Genomic DNA, 539 nt, shown 5'->3' with positions numbered 1-539 from the left:
AAAAAAAAAAAAAAAAAACAAAAACTAGGATGCAGGAAATAATAATTCAATACCTGCAAGACGATGCAAAGATGAACAATGTGAGACTAATTGGCATCAAAGAGAAGGAAGGAGTCAATACAAATGATATAAAAAGAATATGGGGGGCTAGGGACATGGCTCAGTTGAATAAGCTCTTCCCTGGCAAGCGCAAGGACCTGAGTTCAAGCCCTGGCTCCACAAAAAAAAAAAAAAAAAAAAAAAAAAAAAAATGGGCAGAAGTAATAGCCAGAAACTTCCGAAATATGGGGCAACAATCTGACATTCACGTAACCGAAGCATAGAGAACTCCAAATAACATCAACCCAATGAAAACCACACCCAGACACATAATAATCAAGATCCTAGAAATTCAGCATAGGAACAGTATACTAAAAGCCACTAAAGAAAAGAAACAGATCACATTTAAAGGAAAACTCATCAGAGTAACAGCAGATTTCTCTTCACAAACCATCAAGTCAAGAAGAGCATGGAGCAAAGTACTTCAAGTCTTGCAAGAA

At 36.5% G+C, this 539-nt stretch overlaps 1 protein-coding gene across 1 annotated transcript in view; it reads right to left on the bottom strand.

The window, feature by feature from the left end:
• Ncbp2 (nuclear cap binding protein subunit 2) overlaps positions 1 to 539 on the bottom strand; it is a 27280-nt gene that overhangs the window by 25137 nt on the left and 1604 nt on the right. The gene's annotated exons all lie outside the window — the stretch shown is intronic.

This window comes from Octodon degus, unplaced genomic scaffold (genome assembly GCF_000260255.1).
Source record: "Octodon degus isolate 3935 unplaced genomic scaffold, OctDeg1.0 scaffold00203, whole genome shotgun sequence".
NCBI lineage: Eukaryota > Metazoa > Chordata > Mammalia > Rodentia > Octodontidae > Octodon > Octodon degus.
The sequence above is the reverse complement of the archived record's forward strand: the minus strand, read 5'-3'. Positions and strand labels throughout refer to the sequence as shown.